At 31.9% G+C, this 24,254-nt stretch overlaps 1 protein-coding gene and 1 long non-coding RNA gene across 2 annotated transcripts in view; one reads left to right on the top strand and one right to left on the bottom strand.

Moving 5' to 3' along the window:
* robo3 (roundabout 3) overlaps positions 1-24,254 on the top strand; it is a 440,303-nt gene that overhangs the window by 240,088 nt on the left and 175,961 nt on the right. The gene's annotated exons all lie outside the window — the stretch shown is intronic.
* The window catches only part of LOC143198158 (uncharacterized), a 57,163-nt gene continuing 44,636 nt past the window's right edge, over positions 11,728-24,254 (bottom strand). Inside the window, exon 2 of the long non-coding RNA XR_013006172.1 lies at positions 11,728-12,070. This is a non-coding gene — a long non-coding RNA (uncharacterized LOC143198158). The remainder of the gene's footprint in view (positions 12,071-24,254) is intronic.

The raw sequence follows: 24,254 nt of genomic DNA, 5'->3' as shown, positions 1-24,254 counted from the left end.
CTCTCGTTGCAGGTGGGGAAGATATTCGAGTGGTTTCTGATATCTTCGTTATGATTTATGACTCTGCAAAGGTTCAAGAAAAGATATTTTTAAAATATCAAACCAGCTACATATTTTCTTATTCTAAACACGTATCATTCAAATACTGTTTATTTTATCCAATGCATTTACAATAATATATTTAATACCAGACAATTCAAGCTTTATGGATTTAAGTGATTTTTGAAAATACTTTAAAGTAATCTTTTTAAGCACCTTAAATTTTCTTTTGGACTGGACCAGTGATCAACTTAGAGACAATCATGGAAGATATCCAGCTTAACCGTCCGGCCAATGACCGGGCACCCGGGTATCCTTTTCAAATCCGCAGGTAACATATATTAACTTCTCCTTAACATTTTTTTATGGCCGTCTGAATCCCAAAAATTGAAGTAATTTGACACCCATTTTTCGTCAAAATTTTTAACAATCAATTAATTAAAAAAAGCTTTTAACTATCAAACTTGATACCCCGTCCATTCAATATCCAGGTACCCGGGTACCAACTATAAGATTAATGTATATGAACGACGGGTTTATACACACTTCAGAAACTGCTTATTAAAGTATTTAGTTAATTTGACTTTTAAATTGATAATAAACAATATAGTTTGTATTTTTTTTAAACAATAATTCTTATTATAAACAATAACAAAAATTGTAAGTAAGAAATACATACGTTTTATTTTATTTTATTAATATCGTTTTCAATGTCATTGAAATTGACAATGTTAGTCTCTTGTTTTTCAGATTACTTTCTGTGATCTGGGTCCATGTCTTTTTTTTGATTCGCTTTATCTTCCATCCAAAAGGTCGATGTTGCAACAGAAGTCTGTATGGAGTTTGTTCACTTTTCATTCAAAAACATGTCCAAACCATTGTAATCTGCGTCTCAGAATTTGTTCTTCATTAGTTCACTGTTTGTTGCATTTTAAATAAATGACTTCATTTCTAATACAATTTCGGAGAGAAACATGTAAAATTAAATTTAGGTGTTGTATTTGAAAGATCCTAAACTTACAGATACCAAAATGTATCAGTGTCTGAATTTCGGGGCCCGATAGAAGGATTTCCTCTCTTCCACATGCACCTAATTTCGGCAGATTCAAAAAGTTATGAACTAAAGCCTACTAAAGCCAGCCGATATCTAGCGTGAGCCGTTTTTTGTATATGGTAGAATGAATTGGGAATATTATACTACGAATTGCTAAAATTGGGCGAAGGAGAACAGGAGTAAACCATAGAAGTCATGACAAGAGAAAATAATCTTGTTACATGACAATCCTCACCTGTATTTGACTTATTAAGTAAAAACTTATCTTGAAACGTTAAAATGGAACATCGTACCCCACCCGTCTTATTCAAATATTACACGTAATATATTTGTTACTCACAATTCATTTATTTTGGTCAATATCAGAATATGATCGGGCTGTACTAAACTGTAGTTTCATTCTTTTAAAGATATGGGAATTTGGCTCGATTCTTGGATCGCCTCCAAAAAAGACGAATTTTATTTACGCGAAATCCTAAAGTATGGGCCAAGGCTGTGTATAGTAGTAGACAACATTTTCCCAAATAAATATGTAATAGTTTTCATGTAATAAATCTCTCAAATTTGAAAAATAATGACTGGTTTCAAGTTATCTTCCTAATATAACAGGGCATAGATTTTTTATATCTCATAGATTGTTCTCTTACAGTATGTAAAATTTAATCTAACTAGTACCGGAAAACATTTTTAAAGCTACCCAAATTCGAAAAACCTGGTTGTGTTATTTGATAGTAGATCAGTGTCTATTTTCGTTTAGTCATTTTAATTAGCGTTGGGAACTATCGATTGAAAACAGTCGAAACAGTCGATAGTCGCAAAACAGTCGAAACAGTCGATAGTCAAAAAAATAGCGACTGAAAATAGTAATTGCTATTTTCAGTCAAAAGCACGGTTCGACTGTTTTTTTTTCCATTCGTGATGTCAGACGAAGATGTACGTATTCTTGTCTGATAAAATGTGAGATAGGAAAGGACGGAGATAAATGCTTGGACCAGTTAATTTTAAATGTCTTTATATTCTCCAATGGTGCTATAAGCGAGACAGAGATGTATATATATATATATTCATTCACGTGATAACTTTAAAAAAGAAAAGAAAAAAAATTACTAATATATATTATCATGTAATAAATAATATAATTTTAACTCGTTCCCAGGGGACAGAGGTTGCAGGTATAGAGGAATATTTTACCTGTAACTGATATAATTCAGGTAGTTTAATTTTATGGGTTTGCCAATAATCCAAAGGGTTTTCTAAACGCCTAATACATGGAATTTCCAAATACTGCTAAATCTGTAAAGTTGCTGCAGTACTTGGAGTAATTACTTCTTTCATTCTAGCAATTTTTTTATCAAAATATCTCCAGATGTCAATACATTCTTGGTCAGTAGTTTTGTCCTGAATTTCGACTTGTGGAACTCTATTTGTATTTTTTTAGTTAGAATGGAAGATACCTCTTTTGTGATAACTTTTTGTATCGCCTCAGCATTATTTGCAATATCAAATCCTGCTTTTTTAAATCTAGGATCTAAAAATGTGGATTTCCCGCATATCGTATTCATTTCTAAAATTGCCGGTATTTTATTGATGACATCTAATAGACAATTTTGCCATTTTTTCCGCATTCACTTGTTAAAATCCTGAATTTGATGCAATGTTGCAGTCCTCTTATTAACCGTATAATACGTATAAAGACATCGTTGGGATATCTTTCACCAGATAACTCGGTGGTCATTATTTCAATGGTCATTAAAAGTTGAACACATTCTGTTAAGATAGTCCATTCGTTAACAAATAAAAAACTGTGGCGCTCTTCCTAATAGCCAACAAAATAAATTGTTGAATATTAAAGTAGAGTTTTCCTATCAGAAAAAGTATTTATTACAAATATTTAACTATATTTAACTATATTAAATATTTAACTATATTAACCTCTTTACGGTTAATATTTTAAAAAGAAATTTAACAACTGCTACTTTAAAAAATTCTTCATCATATTTTGGATCTATACAATTTCTGAAACCTTTGGAACCTAATTATAGTTTTCAAGATTTTAGGAAAAAAGTTTCGACAAACAAGACGCTTGGACGAAAATCGTGAAAATTTATCAAAAAAGTATTACCTATTATACCAGTTCAAGGTATTATCTATTATGCCAGTCAAAAGTACACTACAAGAAAAAAAAACATAAAACCACATATATTACATATAAATCTATATAAGCATATGAAATGCAGAATGTTAAAAATCAGTCGAATGAACTAGTAGAACCGAAAATATTAACTAAATGTAAACGACTGCAACAGTCGATAGTAAATAGTAATAAAATCAGTCGGACCGAAAATAGCGACTGAAAACAGTCGACTGAAAACAGTTACTAGTAAAAACAGTCGAACCAAAAATAGCGACTGAAATAGTCGATAGTAAAAAGTAGTCAATTACTGAACAGTCGATAGTCGATTTCAGTCGATTGTTCCCAAGACTAATATTAATACAAGGTGCGCCTTTTTACAAAATAGTTTAATCGTTCAGAACCTATTTAAAAAAACAATCCTTATAATTTCTATCGAAATAAAATAAATTAATCATAGTATAGTATTATCATCATACTGTAAATATAAACAAATAACTTTTCTTTAAAATAATAAACATCAGTAATATCTGCATTTTACATATAAAATGTATTATTCTTAATCTACACCTCTTTAAAATTATTTGTTTTTAAATAACCATTCTCAAAACCACTATCTTATAAATATGCTTTCAGTTCTATTTACACATACTATTTTCTTGCTGAAGGAATATCGTTTATGTATTATTAAGAACAAAATAATATTGATTTAACATTATTTTAGGTAAAAATGTTTATTTCATGGAATATTATTAATTACAAACACACTGTTTCCTCCATAATCGAATAAAATGTTAACCCAGATATTAACCGCTGATTTATATTCCTTTGTCTTCAAAGCGCCTTTCCAAAAGGCAAATATATCTTGTCGTGCTCGTTCTTGTTTTTTTTCCTGTTGAAATTTCACGAAAATATATATTTTTGCTGGTCTGCGTGGCGTGAGAGTCGAACATTTCCTCAAACCTTTCGAATACCGCGTTCTCTTATCTGAGAGATCATGTCAAAGCAGGAAATGGCCCCATTTTTATAACCAAAAATTTATTTCAGGACGGTAACAGCTGCGGCTTTTCATTCCCTCCAAATTAATTTGATTGACTCGACGAATGACTGTCTTTGAAATTGCTTTATTAACTTGATATAATATTTATTATATGATTAATATTAAACCAATTTATATTAGTGAAAATCTACCCCTTATTTCATCAGTTGACGTTTGATTTCCACGAAAATAAATTAAATATAAATAACCCTTATTTCAAATTTAATTTTCTCCTATGTTTAATTGCTTTCAATAAATATATTAACTTATTACTTATTAGTAAAATATGATATCAAAAGAAAATATATAGTTGATTGATATGTGTTGTAAATGTAAAATGTTTATTATAATAAATAATAATAAACTATAAATATTTTAATCCATTAAAAATATTTAAAAGCTCACTAACTGGTTTGTTGCTAGATAGTATTAATTAATATATTAAGTTATAAATATGTTTGTCATAATTTACACAAACATTCAGGTATAACTAAACTTTGGTCCAAATATATAGTCTTAAGTAAATGGAGTTAATTTAATTATATATGTGTTAATAACTCACATGGTACACTCAGAATGACGTCTAAGTCAGAAGAGTTACATTAGCACATGGAATCAAATCCGAAAACCCAATTTTTAATCGAAATAACAATATCTGTTCAATTTGACAGGTAAGGTAGGGACTAATCTTTCAAGATGTGACCAAACGTTCTCATATTACATAATCATCAAATTTTTACTTCTATAATGACAGTTTATTTTCATATATTCATTTATATTTCATATTTCATTATATTCATTTATATTTCATATTTCATATATCTGGTTCAAACCTATTAATTTCATTATATGATGATTCAGTTTGGTTTCACCTTGGTATCACTAGGCATTTTGTCCTCGACGTCAAATTCACTCTTCTTAAGATACGACATCTTTTTTCCATCCATGAATCTTCGCTGCAAATTTCTGTTAGAAAAAATAAAATAACAATTACCAGTAAATAAGGCTTAGTCAGGCTAAAACTTCAATAAAATAAAAAATATATTGATGCAAGATTTCTATTACTTAAAGGTTATGTTGTTGAGTCCTGTATTTATGACAAGTTAAGCGTTAAGAGATAGTTGGTGTTTTAAGTTAGAATTTTAGTATTATCGGTAATGTAAACGTCTTGTTGAAAATCTCATACTGATTTGTAGATTTTGCATTTGCCGAATGACCGATTTTTTCAGTAAATCATATATAGTTTTGATTAAAAAGTTACTTTCTTATTGAGATTTTTAAATGAATGAAAATATTCTTTTGCTCCATTACAGTTTGGTGTCCAAATGTATGAAGTTGACATGTATGAATTGTATTGAAAGTGATGGGAAAAAATACATTGGCATTCAAAAATGTTAATTAAATATTTCATAGCAAATATCAATATTTGGTAATTGGTACTACCAATTTTGAAATATGTAGCATATTCAATTTAAATAGATTCAACAATAAAAAAATTGACAGGGTTCTGTATTGACCGCTGAACTTTTCACGATATTCAAAACTTTATCATACATCACAACACAATCTTTCAAGGAATGGCTAATCCCGACCGACTCCCGAAATGCTCTCGATTTATTCCCGGAACAGAAGTTCAAACATCCCCTGGTCACCGACACATTGTCAATCATCCGTACCCTCTATCTGAATGGGATCAGGGCAAGTTTACTGTAGATCCCTTCTCACATTGGTATATCGGGATATGAGCGCGCGGACAGTGCGACTACGGCACGGACTATCGGCAGCCTCCTGTCCCCTCCCCAACATGGATGTTTGTGCCCATACTGACCTAATCCCATTCGTTTCTTGTTTCACAAATAATGAGGTACAACGCCGTTGGGCCCAGGAGGCCAACCACAACAGGCTCTTTGAGGTTAAAGCTAGTTTTTTCTGATCTCTTCGCGTTCCTCCCCTTCGTCATCATGCCGTAGCTTTGAATAGACTGAGATTGGACCACTGTCGTTTCTCGAAGTGTCACTTGATGACTGCGAGCCCACCTGCTCACTGTGAGTTTTATTACCGTGCTCCTATTTCAGTTTACCACATACTGAATGACTGTCCACGGCTCATTCTGATTAGATCTAAGTATGGGCTGTAAAATTTTAGAAATGCCTTAACAGGAGAAAATAGAGATACCTCAGATTTCTACGATAAATCGTTTTTCTCCATAGAATCTAGCCTATGCTAAGTTCAGTGTTACCGACCAAATAACCAATACCTCTTCGGTATGGGTGCTGATGTGTGCTGTCTGGATAGAACCTCTACTTCGTTACGGTTGTGTTTGTAGTCCTGTGTTTGTGTTTATTTTCAAATTGTATATACACTATTTATACCTTTAGCTCTCCTGTTTATGTTTAATTTTTTGTTATTAATTTTATTTATTTATTAATTTATTATTTTATATATATACATTTTATGCCTGTCCCCGTCCTCGTCATATCATCACCGTACATTAAATAGTCGCGAAATGGCGACACCCGTCAAAGCGACATTTTTTTAAATAAACAAATTGTTTATTAAAATTAATTATTACAACTAAAATTATATTGTTATATATAGAAATCGTGTAAATATATTTCCTCTATGGTTTTATATATCCTCATTATTTATATATAAATATTCTCAGTTTCAACTTTAAACTACTTCTTTGATCCATAGCTGATTTTTCGTGAGGACCTTTACTTTTCAACCAATAAATAACTTTTGGTGCAGCGACTTCGTATGTTATTAACTAAAATTTACGTAAAACGTCAATTATAAAACCTATTTGGACTTATAGGGTGTAAATAAGAGGTTTCATTGAAACCTCAAATTGACTACTAATACAACGCTGCCAAAACAATGTTCTTCTATCAATTACCAATACTTATCATTTCCGCACCAACATAGAACTGTATGATAACTTCGATATCAAGTACAATTTCGAAATTATCCAAGATTTTGCGTTAAATCATGAAATAGGTATATAAAATCATAGCTGTATCGAAGCAATACATCCACTGAAGATCACTGTAAACTAATTTTATACTAAGCATATAATTTTAACTTTGTTCAGTATGTTAGTTAATAGGTTTCTCTTAATATATTGCCTGTCCAACCATTCTGACTTCACCATTGAGTATCGTTCTTTTTTCATTAACACATCCAAACCCCAGCAACAAAATGTGTGCATCATTGTATATTATATTTATTGTGCAAAGAGAAAAGTTTTATTAAATATACTGAACAATTTCCAATCAGTTTTGAATATACCTTGTATTTGAATTTTCTATAGAGCAGCAAAGAACGCGCCATTAAAAATAACGTTAAGAGAGTACGCCTTGCCAACTCCATGACGACTTAATTCCAGTCGAAATTAATTTTTGCCACACCTGATATTTATTTAACTACCAAACACCGACATTAAGCTCTTGGCTGTTGAACTAAAAGCTTCCCGTCAGAAGAGCAATCAGGTCGGTAAAACCCTTCCTCCTCCCCGCCCCCCACCTTGCTGTTCAGCCGCCCAACGTCGTTTCGCTTGTCGACAATATATACCTTGGAACAAATATCGCAAATTTCCATTAAACGTAAAAGCCCAACATCTTCAAGTGCCTTAGATACGTGGCTGGGAGGGTTTGCAGATGGTGGTGGGCAGGTAAAGCGAACGGGGTGGGGAGGCGGACGGCCTCTCCATAGTACGCGTGATACGACGGTGCGATGGGGGAGAGGGGGGTAAACATTAATTAACGTGGTCAGCTCAGATTCGATTCAACCTCCGCCTTCCTGTGGCGTCGCTTTAATCATTCAAATCAAATAGAATTAAATATAGAGCTCTAAAACGGGAATCCTTTAAAGCGCCATGAATAATTGATGGAGTTTTGAGCGCGGGGGGAGTCCATATATTACTTGTGCGGTTGGTTGAAGGGCTAGGTTCACGGGACGACGAGCGTTATTTGTTTTTGCCCTCGTCCGATAGACGATCGGAAACTGACGATGTTTGATGGGAGGATTCAACAATGCGATTAAAAACATTTGAGGTTAATAGAACGTAGTACTATATTGGTGTTTTATTATTAATAAGTAAGACATATCAATATGTTTGATGTTATGTGTCCAAGATATGCACAAAATATGGTTTAACAACAGATAGGGGAACACGGGGTAAAAATAACTTGTTGGGTTTTGATCAATCATTTAAACAAAAGGGATATGATTTTGTTTTGACGTGGTACAGAAGGCAGGCGGTGAATATATAATTGACAACATTTGTTATATAAAAAAATTAATTAGCTAAACTAATTCTGTTTGTCGTTGGAGAATTTTTTCGATAGCTCTCTTAGAGCCCTTTTATTTGTTTGTTTGTTTATTTTATTGCTAATTCACATACAGCCTGGTTGCTCACAGCTAACGATTTCAGCTAGAATTTCTTGCGAATTAATGAAACCTTTTTACTTTACTCTAGATACTTTATTTCTATTATATTGAATTACAGTTTAAATGAACCAAGGCGATCTTTAATATGGGTTTTTCTATCTAGACTTCTATCTATCTTTTCTATCTAGAAGGATACCTAGGTTCGATCTATTTAAGGCTATGTATATCACGCCTACTCTGTGTGCAAATGCTGCTAGTGCACTGCATTTGGCAATAACCTCTTGTAATTAATTATAAAGATTTTTCAATGCCCCAAATAAGCCAGGGGCTAGGTAACAGCCACAAAACATGGGATTTCGTCCCATAAATCTTAAAACTCATTTTTTTCGAGCATTTTATATGGTATTTTCAATGAAACAGCCAATTCACGTCATTGGTGATATCAATACAAAATTCGTCTTAAACTCGAAAGAATTTTTCCTTCTCATTTTACCCTAGTTAAAAGATACAGAACGCTCTCTGATCGGAACACGTAACCAAGTATATAAAATTAGGTTTGTGTTGGTACTGGTCGATCCTGTTGTCAAATGTCTACAAAATTCTTCAAAACATTAGTGATAATAATTAGAGGTTGCAATGCGGCAAGCGTTGTAACCAATATTCTAAGTTAACCGCTGTAACATTGTATTTTGATAACCTGCATTGGATATTTTATTGGATATATATTAAAATCACCACGTTAAAATCAAGGAAACCTAAAACGATAATTTAGATATGTCGGAACAGCATCACCATAAGTTTCTAAAAATGTATGATGGGCTTCAGCAACAGATTTGAAATCAAACAACAGATGTAATCTATCTTTAAAATGTAATTTTTGATTTATAATTAGCATCTGTATACCATGAATACATAACAATACTAGAAGGAAAAACTGTTATTTTATATAAAGAAATGGCAAAACCACCTAGTTTTTGATTAAGTTGTTTAACAGCTTTTTATGTAAATAATTTATATTTTCACCAATAGATATTGCTGATCAAGATACATGTAAGTATATGCTTTATAAAAATGAATATCCAGAGTAATGAGTGTCGAATAGCTCATTTTTCATTATATCTGTACTGCAGTTATTTCTATATATCTACAGAGCCAACCACATTTCGAAAAGGCCCAAAATAAACAAAAATCAAACAACGTTCTCAAATAATCACTGCCTCTCCAAATATCTGAAAGATAAAAAAATGACTAATGAAAATAGGAAGCACCTAAAGGGGAGCTAAAAGTTCGCATTTAAAATCGATAATAATACATTAAATTAATTAGAGAATTACCATGGTATATCCGGTGGTCATAAATCAAACTTATGGTGTAAATACTGAAACTGGGATGAATGAGCACATGCCCAAGATTCAGAAAAGCAGTTCTGCCAAATAGTATATAAAACTAATTGTGATTTTGCATGTCTCTAACGACAACATAATTATGTTTCATTTTAAAGTAAGTTTATAAACACATAAGAAAATATTCATATAATATGAATGATATATTTTGTTATATATTTTTATTCTTATTAACATTGTTCTGCGTTCTAATTACCCTTACTCTTGAACAATGGGACCCACAATTAATTTATTTCAAAATTGGTGTTTGTAGAATCTGATTTTTGTTTGTTCTGAGTCTTTTTTTATTACGTTTTGTAATTTATACGTTACAATAAACCTGATTTGTTATAATAAAAACCAAAAACTATGTTATAAATGTTTATAAGAGTGATTGTATAACAACATTATATGTAATGAGTTAATCTTAATTAACTTTGTCTGAAGTGATTCCCTCGTTCTTCCCTTACTTGTAATAAATTATTTCCTTATCCAGTATTATAAAGTCGAAAGAACTTTTTGTTTCTTACAACATAGTTCTTTTGTATATTGAGAAAAAATGTGCTTCACTATTATTTTAAGAAAGACTGCCATCTAATCTTTATAGAAGTTTACTGTCAACATGTTCATTTCATGTCATTTTGACGTGAAATACGTATAATAGAGCGTTTGGACAGGAAAAAAATGTGAAAATGCATGCATTGCTGGTTGAAAATCCATGTCAAATTCAAAAGGAATTTGCACTAAATATTGACCAAACAATAATTTCCAGGCGTTTAAAACATCCAGATTTATTCAAAGACGAGAAATTGACAACCAAATATAATTTAATAGGATAAAACAAAATTCTACACGGTTCTTGCTATTTTTTAAAAAATGTACAAATGTATACTCAAAATACATTTTTGAACAACATTTATTATTTTGATATGAGACAAGGGCTAGTAAATTTTTTAAAAAATTGTGTTACTTTTCAACAACACAGTTTTCTTAAAACTAAACAGAAAAACTTAAAAAGAATTACCGCAAATTATTTTGTTGATCAATAACCCCATTAACAACTTTGAAATAAAAGCAGTTACTAAAATAACCTATATATAATAATAGGAGTTACACCATCTATTACACTAACAAGGACTATCGAAATATCTACACTTAATCCTGGAGAATAAAAATCCAATATTACCAATAGAGGAGCGATTTAGTATTACAGATACTCCAGAAGGCCAATCGCCCAGATAACATTATTTTTGATGGCTGATTTTGTAAGTAAAATGTACAACGTATGCGTGTGTGTGTTTATATAATATTTCTTTTAAATCTCTTCTGTTTTCGTTTTCCTTTATCTCGAGCCGTAAAATATATTTACCATTTTTCCTCGATATATCCGAAATATATCAGAAAAAGGAAGAGATTTTTTTGTTTATTAAATGCATTGATCTTGGCGTGCTTTATATTCAAATCGTATACCATAGAGCGACGTAAATATTTAAGGAATTCGATTTTTTATTGTTTTTGTTTCTGTCTTATTTTTTTTATTCTGGTTGCTCTATACGGAAAATAAATTGTATTTTTAATTTTAATTGGTTTTAATCTAAATATTTTAAATTTTTAAAAATAAAATATTATTAACTTAAAAGTTAATAGAAAACTGTAAAACACTTATATATAAAATGAAAACAACTCCACATCATGACTATGATATATGTATGTTAATATAATGCATAATAAAACATGTCTATATTTGTTTAAATATTAAAGTTATTAATATAGATTTTAATATGTTGGTTGTTAACATTATTGTCGGCTTGATTAACGAAGATGTTAGGTGACAGGACGGTCCTCTTACCGCTGGTAGAGTCATAGGTTCGAATACTGCTAGGGTATGGTCCTAAATTGATGTTTCTAATTGTTTATAATTGTGATTGTCCAATAACCAGATTGGATTAGGCCGGATGATTTCTGGGATGACTTCTTAATTTAATCACTCGCCAATCGGACCATAGTTCAAAGCCGACGGTAAGCAGTAGAACCTAGTAGGAAAATGTATTATTACTATTTAAAATCAAGATTTATATTATTTTCTATTTGTGTTGTTTGGCTCTCATCGCCTTCAACAATAATATCAAATATTCACATACAAATTGACATTATGACAATAATTTAAAAAATGTAGCTAGAAAAACATTGATTTATAATATTAAGTATTTAATCGATGGCTTTTTCTTTACACGAAATAACGATCTCCAATTTAATATTATTGAGTTCTTCAGTGTATATAGATGCAATTCATGGAGCACTCAGAATTAAATTTTTGACATTCATTACTTTTGTTGCATGATTTGGAGAAATATGCTGGCAAAGCCGATCAAACAATTTTAGAAATATATGGTAATGAAATTGACGGTTTTAGTTTCAACTGTTTAAATATGTTGTCGTGAAAACATGTATCAATGACAAAGATTGCCTTGGAAAATCAAAAACTGTCGAATAACATACATTAGGAAACTTATTAGACAAAAATCCAACTCAAAGTCTCAAGTAATTACTTAAAACTTAACAGTTGATGAATAAACTGTTTCAAAGGTGGAGATGTAATGGGAAAATTCCAAAAGGAGAGAAAACAGCTACCACATTAATTAGCTGATGTTGTTGCGTCTCGCCTTTCAAAGATCTCAAAATTCTGCATTGGATGGAAAATAAACCACTTATTCGCCATCTCACCGGCTTATAATTACATTTAAGGACTACATACCATCGGTATCATTTAAAATACATGAATATAATATAAAATTATTAGAACAAAATATCGATAAAACTTACACTCTGTTGATGGCGACGAGGCAACTACAGATTTAGAAAGCCAAAGCGCGCAACAGGCTTTATCCTGCTGTGATGCCTTCAGGACTTACTACTAACCGACATGCTAAAACTAATTAAAAATTCCCAGTCCCCCAGAAAGCCACTCTGTATATAATGCTAGTCCGTCCAATCTACCTCTTCGGAGCATAGGTGTGGTACAGGTACGTCTCTGAGAGGCAACTTGCACTACTTCAAGTGTTCCAATCCAAAGTGCGCGCGTTACTCAATGAACCATGGTTCATGAGGAACGTCAATACTCACCTCGAATCCAGGCATCCCGTTCTTGAACAGTTTCACGAACATGCTCAGTGCAAGGTCCACCCTAGGCGACTAGATGCTTTAACATGACAACATCTTGATAAAATTCCTACCCAGCCACAAGCCTCGGTAGATAAACAATCTACGACAATCGCAGTCGTAACTGCTACTATATACAGCCCCACTATCCTGAATCCGAAGCGACATCAGCAAAATACTATTTGATTCTAGCTGGTCAATCCGGAACAAGAAAAAAATTAAAAATTAGATTTAATCGATCTTACAAAACTAAAATAAGTTGATGATATTAAAATTAAATAAATAATAAAAATGATTCAAATATTACTACTTTTACAAAAAATAATTTCCTACTTATTCAGAAAAATTCCGTCTCCCTCGTTTCTCCTATTTTCTGGAGGTTTTCAATTGTGTCCAATTAGAACGCACCACATCATCAGTGTATTTACGTACATATTTTGTTGTAATTTCATTTAAACTCATTCCACTGCCATTTCCGTAATATTCGCCAATGTTCTGTTTGTCGGACCCTCCCCCATCATCCACCGCCACTCTTTTTACGGCCTGTTCTGTAATTTTAGTAAGTGCTCGAGAAGTTTCTTGCTTGTTTCACTTCAGGATAGCCATGGTCCCCCCTCAACTCGTCTCGCTCACCCCCCACTACATTTATAACGACGCGTTTCTTATGCGGATCAATTCCCCCCGATTCCCGCTTTACGTTGGAGGTCTTCCTTTATAATTTAATCTTGTGCCATGGTCTTTGAGACGACTTGAAGTGGTTAAGTCAGTGGCGGGGAGGGTGTTTGTTAAATGTTTGGGCTGTAAGTGAATTTTCTTGTTTTGGTAACGTGTACAAGTAGCGGTTAACTTGCAATTTTTGAAATAGCCTTTAACAGATAAGTGTTTAGTGAATATATAACAAATATGGTATACGTAAAACTGTTTAGGTTAGTTCCCTTAAGAAAAATAATTTTAATCTTTGTTTGGGTTTGTTTAAAAATATTATTCCAATTTTATATTCTCTATATACTTTCTTTTTAAAAATATTCTGCCACAAATTTGTGAAAGTATATTCATATAAATCTTTATACCCAATATAAATATGAAAACTCTTTCAAGAAACATTTTTGAAGATTTTCTCAACATGTACATGTTGGTTCAACACTGATGAAGATATTTGTAGGCAGCAGTATTTTATAAATTTTATATTCAGTCGATTTCTTGAATCTTATATCGATTCTTTTTTTATACTATGTTGCTAGTTAATAAAAAGGAAACTAAAATATAACAAACAAAATTAATAATATTGCTTAAAATCAAGATTCCTAGTATGTTTTGTTTTTTTTTCGTATGGACTAGACCTACAGTTTAAAGTGGGCTCCGAACCACGGTCCTCAGTATTCAGCCTACCGACTGGCGAGTGACCAACTTAGTTTAGACCAACAAATCATTCCAGAAAACATCCGGTCTTACCCAGCCTGGATACTGGCGTAACTGGGATCATTTTCCTTGTCGGATTTTTCAATCTTGCCTAGGACAATCACAAACATTAAACCACAACAAACCTAAATTTACGACCATGCCCCAGCACTATCGAACCCGCGACTATCGCAAAAGTAGGTGGACCGTCCTGTCGCCGTTACCACTGCGCCATCGAAGTCGACGATTTTGTACCCATCACCTTCGATATAAAATCAAATATTCACATAAAAATGGACATTATGACAGTAATTTAAAAAATGTATTCCGTAAAAGATTGAATTAAAATATTAAGTACTTGCATGTATTTTGATCATCGAAACCTTGTGTTGAAACTCAAAATATTAAAGTAGGCAACTGTTAAATTCGATGGCTTATTCTTTACATCAAATAACGATTTTTCATTTAATACTATTGAGTTATTAAGTGTATCCATTCACGAATCATGGAACACTCAAAATTGAATTTCCGACATTACTTTTGTTTTCTGATAAAAGATAAAAATCCTGCAAACCTCTTCCAGCGCCACCTACCAGGTCCAGTAATGAATTTGACTTATACTCGAATCATCATAAACATACACAAAAAATTTCATCAAAATCGCTTCAACCGTTTAGGAGTTAGTTCAATGGCATACACTTGGTTAGAAATATTGCATATATGGAGATATATAGAGATGGTAAAATATGAAAATTCAACTTATCATTAAAAACTGAAATATTCTGTAACCAAAATGTAATTAAACTGCGAGGGTTTTTATTAATATTACTGACCTTGGTATCTAACATTTTCATTAGGAATATGGATATATCATCTATTTGTCATCATATCATCTATCCAAAAGTCTTTGAAAAAATTCTAAAATAAGTCGAAAAATTATTGACCCTTTCAATCATTCTCCATTGCGCCCACGTAATTTTTGACAGTTCAAAATATTGAATTATCCAAATCCATCGTACAATTCTGATTTGGTGCCCAACGATATTTTTTATTTTCGCACATTAAAAGCAAATTGGTAAACAACAATGTTTAAAAACAATTCCAATGTTTGTTTTGTCATTACTTTTTCAATATATATTATATCAGAAAATTAATTCATATAAGTATTGCTTTCATTCAACAAATGTTTTTAATCTCTTAAAACGTCAACAATCTGCCCGTGGGCAATAGGTATTATTATATGATTTCCGTTATATAATATAACCATCCTAACATGTAGAAGATCAATTCAATAAGTGATCTGCTATACAACTTATAATCTAAATCTTATTCTAGATACCAATCTAACTTATTTTAAGGTCTATCCTAATCTGTTCTAGAGATTATTAAATCTCACTCTATGTTATTATTAATAAGTTCGTATGGCAGTATGCGTTTGAGCCTACGCACTTCACTGTCATGGCGCACATTTAACTGTTTGGCGAGATAATTCAACAAATTAATCTAACTTTTTTGGAAGAATATCTATCTCTGGAAGCCAATATTTTAGAAGTATAGACATGTCACGATAACATAAATGATAATCTTTAAAAGCAATGGAAATTTCATTCTCAAGCATTAAGATCTCATAAATTAGACTGTAATAAGATGATAAAATTAAAAAGTGAGCTTTAAAGTTTAAAAGGATTTGTGGCGTACTAAATAATCTTAGTTTGAATAAAATCAAAACATCAAAAACAGTCACTATTGATATATTGATAAACAGATATATTGAGATATATGACGTGTTCAGTATATTTATACTAGTCGATTCAACACGCTCAGTGCTAAAAGTTTTAGACCTTTAGCCAGTAGTTTTCTAAAACTGTTATTAAACTCAACAAGGCATAGTAAAAATAAAAGTTTAATTATCTCCAATTCAAACGCCTACACGCCAAGCTGCATGTTACTGATATCGACCTTAAAACCCTCCTCGTAACATTCTCCCGACTACGAAAACGTTATCACTGAACGTAAGCAGGTCCATTTCTTCCGCCGGACCAAGTTTCACCCCCTGGACATTTATAATCATGTTGCGTCATTTAATCAAAATGTCCTCCATCCATTGTCCGAAGAATAATGTCCAGTTTAAAGCGTTCTCGAAATTCGTTCGAAAAAAAAATAGACGAGAGAGAGCGAGTGAATCGGAGATAAGAACGAGCCCCTGGAGGCAATGGTGTGTTGTTTTTCCAATGTTAAGGGTGTTAAATGGAGGCCTTTTTTAGTTGGAGTGGAACGAAACGAGACAAAAATGAATGGTTTGTGTATTATTCACTGTCGGGTTTAAAGAAATTTTTTGGTTTAACGTCCAGATATTACTGCGACAATCCGACCGAACATTTTTTTATGATTTTAGAGCCCAAGTTGAAGTATTTCTGCCCTGACTTTTGCTAGAGATATTTTGATTCAAGTTTGTAATTGATTTTCATTATCATATCTACATTATCTCCCTCTTTATCTCCTTGTATTTATTACATTGTTATTAGCTATTAGGTGCTTGCTTGTACTCTGATTATTTTTGTATTTTAAAAAGAATATATTAATCAAAATATGTTTCATCATATTGTACAATTTGTTCGCAATTTTCTGACGTAATGACGACACCGTATCAAGAGAATTATGTTATTCTGGAACTATGTCAATCAGCCTTTCAACACTGTGTGGCAGCGAATCCATACTGCACCGATCTGAACAAGTTGTAGTCAAAAGGCTAACTGTTATGTTTGATGAGTGCGATGGGTGTGACAAAACTTTCAAAGCTGCTTTACACTTTGTCTGTTATCGTGATTGTTGATCTTCTTGCATCAATCCATAGTTCATTATTTTCAGCTGATACCGGTGGACATCTGCTTTTACAGATCCATTCAGTTTTAGTAGCTCGTAATATACTACATTTTACTGATCCCACCCATATTCATCTTCGGTGTCAATGTGGATGGCCTTTCTGGACCCCATGATATTTTGCATTTGGGATTATTGTACTAAACTCACTACAATCGTACAGTAGATGTAATGCATGCATTATGACTGTACATATGTAATGTACAGTCATAATACGTCACAGAAAGGAACGGTACAAAATGGCATTTTCAGTCATGTGTAATCAATCAGTGAATGTACTGAAAATAGCTGAGTCATAAACTGTAAAGCTGTCTGAAAGTTCGTTGGAAAAGTTTGAATTTAGTCCATTAAATATTTCAATCTATTTTATTTGAGCTTGTTTGATATGCCAGGTTGTTCACTATAAATGACGAATATTGGTTACCAAATTAAGTATAGACCATAATCCTAATTGATAGACAAATGATTTATGAATAATTATACGCTCTTCTCAAAATTCATTCTTATGGACCTACGACTCCGATTAAATATATCAATAGTCGGTAATAATTTGTTAAGCTAAAACTTACTAAACAAATACATGATAATTCCATTGCTAGCCCAGATGTTTCTTCAGGTTACTATAAATAGCATTCCTCGAAATTTCTGAGAGAATATGCCCTAAAATTGTTTTTTTGTAACGATTAAATAGATTTATAGCAAAGAAACGCTAAATTTACGTAATTTCGAAGAAAGCAACCCCTACATTTCTCGTTGCTATGAGAGTAATACATGTTAAGGAGATAATTATTGTTCATTTTATTTTAATGACAATGTTTATATATAAACAAATTTCTGATTAGCATAGTTGAATTTTTAAAATATATATTAAATATAATTAAAAGGATTATCCAAAAACAAAGAAATTCATTTTCTAAAAACCTTTATGCCTTCATCTTACTTCTATATAATTATGTTAATTTATAAACAGTCAATACTCCATTTATGAAGAATCATCTAACATTCGAAGAAATAATCTCTGTAAAGTATCGTATTTTACATATTTTATATGTTTACGTCGAAGGTCAAAGTAAAGAAAAGAAAATATACAAATCTTATCAAAACTAACACAATATTTTATACAGCCGAAATCTGATTTTACGAAACATATACAGAAAACAAAAACAAAAACGGAGGAAATCCGAAAAATATTTTACATAAGAAAATCGAAAATTCCTATCTAGAGACCGGGGTTTCTATGATGTTTGATTAAAACATTCCATGAAAATTCCGGTTCGGTTCTGGGGTCTCAGGGGAACATTTTACCGAATTTTAATCTCCATCAACGATGAAGATATTGATTTCATATACTTTTCGAGACCTGAAAATTTGCCATTGTTTTTATGACAAATTGATTATTCTTTAAAATTAATGACAGTTTTGAGTTGAAAAAGATTGAAGCACGTATTCCTAATATTAACTTTGTTACTATTGATCTTAAGCTAACATAAATGAAAGATTATATTTTATGGTCACCAACTATTGTGCACGTTTAGATGAATCTGGGAATATTTGAGGTGCAACACAACTCTCTGTAAGCATTGATTGTACCTTATTTCATCAATTTACCTTTAATTAGATTTTTAAAAAATATTTACTTCTATGATATTATTCTTCTATCTAATGTATGTTTTTTGGCCTCAGTATTCTGGTAGTTTACGGCACCTTTGATGCCGTAGACCTGAAGGTTTGTTTTTGCTCTGACTAACAAGAGGTAATTTCAGAAGTTACTAGAGAATTTCAAAAACGCAAAGACTAGTAGATTTTTTGTCATCACATATTTCATTTTCATGGGTGGGGTTGTCTTGTTTAACATCATAGTGACAACAACTTCATCCTTCTGACCATATTTGGTCATCCTGAGCTCTACCATATTTGATGTAATAACATTAAACTACTCTACAAGGTAATAAGAAACAAATGCGAAAAAGCGGACTTGAAACAACAATTACATTAGATATATAAATAAATTCTTACTATTATCGCTTAAAGAATATCGGAATGATTCAAACAATAAATTACTTTCCATTTATTTGAATAATTGAGAATTATTAATTGAAGACAAGAGACATTAAAAGGCGTTCGCTCTATTATAGGCGTTATGTATGAAATGGCGGTTCAACGACAAAATCGGATATTTCTTCCATCATTTTGTTACTGGTGATTGATTACGATAACCCAAAGTGAAAAAATCGTGGAGACTACCTCATGCACTAACATAATCGGCTTGATGTTAAATAGTATGAGCTGCTGAAACCTAATGAAATCATCAATGGTGAACTTATATTTAATGCGTTTTAGTCGAGAATCGCACAAAAAAAAGCCAGAATAGCAGCAAAAACACAATAATATTATTCTTCTGCATGACAAAGCATGACCATATATTTCAAAACCGGTGAAAACTTACGACGAAATATTAAAATGGGAAGTGCTACCCCACCCCTCGTATTCTCCAGATCCTGTTCGCTTTATTCACTTTATTTCTTATGAAGATACTAAAAAATGGGTCTATTCATTGTATAGCCACAAATGATACATGGTTATTTCGAGATCGAATTAGTGAAGCCTATCGATGGATAATACTTTGAATAAAATACTTTGTATCGATTTTCAAAATAAATCGTTAAAATAAATTATCATTTAAATCTAATATATAGTTCTAAATTTTGATGTATTATTTATGTCACGAATTGTTCTAAAAAAGCTCTATATTCACGTTTAATATTCCCTCAGAGAATAGGAAACTGACGACGATAATTATTTATACCCAAAAAAATAGGCAGATATATTTCATTGAAGTTATTTGTTAACCTCTACACATTTCATCTTCCATTTCTAGCTCTGGCGTTCTCTCCGGGGAAACGAATTCGGACTAGATCGTCTAAATTATTTACAAGACGGCTAGAAGACAGTTTAGAGTAGCGGTAGGCCGCTTGACCGCCTTTTATGCAAAACATCCGCATGGTCAGAAGGTTTTTCGGGGCTGGGAGGGTGAGTTAATCCAAACCCAACCACTCTTCCGCCGCCTTGTTGTTAAATCCACTGATTTAATTATCTTGTCCGACTATACGTTTGAAATTTGGTATTACTTACAACGTACTATCATGCAAAATTCATTCGTTTGATTAAATTTACATATCTTGCCCATTTAGGAAATATCTAACGCTAAAATTGCTTGAATATATAGAGATAGCAACTTAAAATTGTATTATCTTGCATAAATATTAAATACGGGTAACTAGAATTTTGAAATATATTTTATTTTTATTAAAGAAGTTAGCCTCTTTATCACCACGGCTGTATTAATTATATTTGTTATATTTATCTCATATACTGATTAATTCGACATTAAATAGATAATATAAAATATGTAATGCTTCATTTCAAGTGGAAATTGTAGTTGTTTACTATCAGACACTTTATCCACGAAATTATTTAAATTATATTCTGTAAAATTTGTGTCTAATGACTATGAAGTGATGAAGGTTTATAAAAGTGAGCATAATGTTATTATAGCAATCTTTAAAAAACAATTAGACTGTTTGTTGAAACAAGGGTAATACAAAATTAAATTTAAACCACACAAAATTAAAAACCTTCTCACCATATTCAATATTTTTAGTATAACAATAATTACTGAGTTATGCAGTTGTATTAGAAAGGAAACCATTTGGAAGGAATATGGCTACAGAGACCGACACTTCGTCAAGTGCACCCCCCGGATTGAACTAATCTGGATTCAATATTATATTATGGAAATTACCTGGAACAATAGTATACAATAAGGGGTTATTACTCGATTCTATAGGTTAACCTGTTTATTTGCCGAATAATGGGGTCGTAATGTTTAGCTTGGCCGTGAGGTGGCGCTGGCACCGCACTAATAGATTTACATTCAAGTCGCTGCACGTTAATCACATCAATTAGAACCTAATTAGGGGACAATACGGCTCTCTCTGTCTTCGGAAAATCGAATTACGGGCTTTCGGCTTTTATAACCCGCGTTTATTACAACTGTCTATTGTTAGTTTTTACGCTAGTTCATTGTATACGTTTGTATTGCCAGTCTTGTGAATGCTACGCATAGAATTTATCAGCAATTTTAACTGCATTAGGAATTTAACAGCACTAAAGGTCGCTTAAGAATTATTAGACGAATATAATAATGTAACGGCTTGGAAATATACACATAAAGGATATCCAACATGAATGGAATGAACTATGTCCTCTTCAACTACAATTTAGATGTTTAACTTACAAAATAATGTATTTTTGCTTGCAGAAATCTGTCTATAGAAACTACTATTAACGATAGATAGAATATATTGTAATTCGCTAGTTTTTTCGTTCAATGCTATTTAATGAAATCATTTAAATGAAATATATCAAAAGGATCCAATTCAATCTTTCAAAGATTTGTTATTTTTTGCCTCTTAATCAAGGAGGCACAGACACTAAACAAACATTCAATGCTTTAAATATAACAAAATACGATGTAGGAGATACAATATTCTTTTAACAAGAATTTTTAATACAGATTTTTAATACAATAATTATCAAGGCTGACGGAGTATCTTCAGCATGGAAGAAAGTGAATGAACAGTGAAATGAACGTATTAGATGTGGAAAACTCATGGATAGCCTGTTATTCTAACTATTAAAGGGATTCAATTAGATCAAGCGCCGAAATTTAATGAAAATTTAACAGCAATTCTCTATCTTCACTATGCCTAAAAATTGATGAACAAATTTAACGATTTAACGAGATATTGTTGCAAAACTTACCAGCAAGTTTTTGCATGAGAACCATCCTCACCGGGGCAAGTGAAGAAGTTCAAGTAGGATCAGTGATAACAGGGAAAAGTGGCAACATTTCTTAAATAATAAGCGGAGTCGGCCAAGTTACAGTAGCGTTTGCTTCTTTAAAATGGTGCATGGGAGGCACAGGCACTAAACAAACATTCAATGCTTTAAATATAACAAAATACGACGTAGGATATACAATATTGTTTCAACAAGAATTTTTAATATCAAGTTTCTCTCTTCGAGATCATAACAGTAAAAAAGTCAATCATTTAAGATGTGGCAATCAGTGCTTTGAAAGATGAATAAATTCTCCATAGGCCTTGTGTCAAAATCATACTTTTATCCAAATCAACCAAAAATGACATGAGCGAGATCATAGAAAGCGATTTGAAAAATACGACAGCAATATTGTCTACTACCGCCTACTGTTACCAGCAAGATTTAGTGAAGAATATTCAAAGTCCTGCCTCCTCAATAACAACGTATTGGTTAAAAATCAAAACTCGCCAAATATCAGCTATGAGTTGGTGATAATAATGATGATGATAATGATGAGAGGATGACTTAAAGTGTGAATCGAACTACATCCCTCTTCAGTAAGCCTACAGAGTAACAATGGACCAACTTGTAGACAATCCGTGACAATATCCGGGTTTTGCCTAGAACGGTCAGTGACATGACTGGGATAAATTTTCTGGTCGGATTTCACACGATTGTCTCTGAAGAATCACTATTGAAAATATTCGCGAAGATATATTTATATCTATATTTCAGCGTGATTTAAATCTGCAACTATTGCAGCTGTAAGACATGCGTCTATGACACTGTGAGTCCTGTCGTCTAGAGTCTAAGACTATAGACTACTCTGCATACCAAGCCGGTGTTCACGTTTATAATTAAATTCTAATTGACTTTTTGTAGGACTTTTTTATTTGTTTATGTTTCTATTTTAGAAACATACTTCAAATTAATTGTAGATCAAGGAAAAGTAAAAAATAATGTCAACGGACATAAACAGTCACTCATATTTTTCGAAAAATTTTATTTATGTTTATTTTTCAATTAGCTTGCATTGAAACGGACTTACTCGATTCTTACTTAATTTAGCAACTATTTGTAAACATATCTATTCACATTAAATTAGAATGTTAATATAACAATGAATACAGTACAGTAAAACTGATAAATCTTATATGTTGAGGTATGTATTAAGAATATTTTAATGCAATTTGCGTGTTATCAATGAAAATACTGGCAAACATTCATGTGCTCAACCGCAGTGGTCGACGCTGTACAAATACGAAAATCGGAGCAGAATATATTTTATGTCAAAAGCCGCAAGAGCCATAAACCGTATAAAATCGTAAAGTCTGATTTTAAATTCTTTTTCTAACGACTTTTTCGTGACAATTTTTCCACAGTTTAGCATAAAGTTTTTCTTTTTATGAATAAGGAGTATAAAAACCATCAGAAATTACGCTGCAACACATTAATATGTGTCCTTAAACTGTTTTTTATGTACACAAAGAGTTTCATACTTTTTTATTGACATATTAAGTTTTTAAAAAATATCTCCAGTTTTTATTCACATATAATGTTATTGTTGTGCTGGTTGTTTTAGCTGGTTGTTAGCTGTCGATTTTGGTTCCAATGGTTATAAATGATGATGTTGATATAAATGATAAGTTCTTCTGTGGCGATAAAAATTGGATCTACTACGACACAATCCCAAGTGTGAAAAGCTATTACTTAAAACCATCCGCATCAACAGCGAAGGCAGAATATTTATGACCATAATATCTTGCTATGCATGTGATAGGACCAGCAATATGTAGTATATTACAAGCTTCTACAATTGAATCAACAGCAGTAGTCCATCGTCAGTATTTCCGTCAATTGAACAAATTGAACGACGTATTGTTGCAAAATAAACCA

The sequence above is a fragment of the Rhynchophorus ferrugineus genome, unplaced genomic scaffold (assembly GCF_030347505.1).
Source record: "Rhynchophorus ferrugineus isolate W39M unplaced genomic scaffold, kcgeb_rfMv2 rfM1, whole genome shotgun sequence".
NCBI lineage: Eukaryota > Metazoa > Arthropoda > Insecta > Coleoptera > Curculionidae > Rhynchophorus > Rhynchophorus ferrugineus.
The sequence above is the reverse complement of the archived record's forward strand: the minus strand, read 5'-3'. Positions and strand labels throughout refer to the sequence as shown.